The sequence below is a fragment of the Apium graveolens genome, chromosome 4 (genome assembly GCF_009905375.1).
Source record: "Apium graveolens cultivar Ventura chromosome 4, ASM990537v1, whole genome shotgun sequence".
Classification (NCBI taxonomy): Eukaryota; Viridiplantae; Streptophyta; class Magnoliopsida; order Apiales; family Apiaceae; genus Apium; species Apium graveolens.
Window position 1 is genome coordinate 14,164,992 of NC_133650.1, and position 472 is coordinate 14,165,463.

Sequence of the window (472 nt, forward strand, 5' to 3'; positions counted from 1 at the left end):
TGCTCTCTTTCCCTCTCTCCCACTCTCTATGAAAGTATGAATTTTTGGTGTTTCAGGACTCCGAAATTCTTTCTCTCCACTGGACATGTCTATGGCTCCGATTTGGGGCTCCGATTAAATAAAAAGAAACAAGTGCTTAGAAAGTAAAGACCCCAGCTCTGTTACTTTTGGTGCTCCTAGGTAAGCTTCTTTTTTCAAATCCTTATCTTTATTTTACATGCAATTTGAATTATCGGGTGTGGATCTGAAATGGGCTTTTATTGTTTCTTGCTAATTTAGAGCAAATAATTTTTTTTGTTGGTATGTGGAAATGAGATAAAGATTGATTCTTTGATGACCCATTTTAGTTAGTGTTAATTGGTTTTGTTTGTTTTTCTGTTTAATGCTTTTTTGATAAATCTTGGGTTGCTTACAGGCTCAGTTTGTAGGAAAGTTTGGTGTCTTTCTTCTTGGTAAGGTAGATTCTGATTGT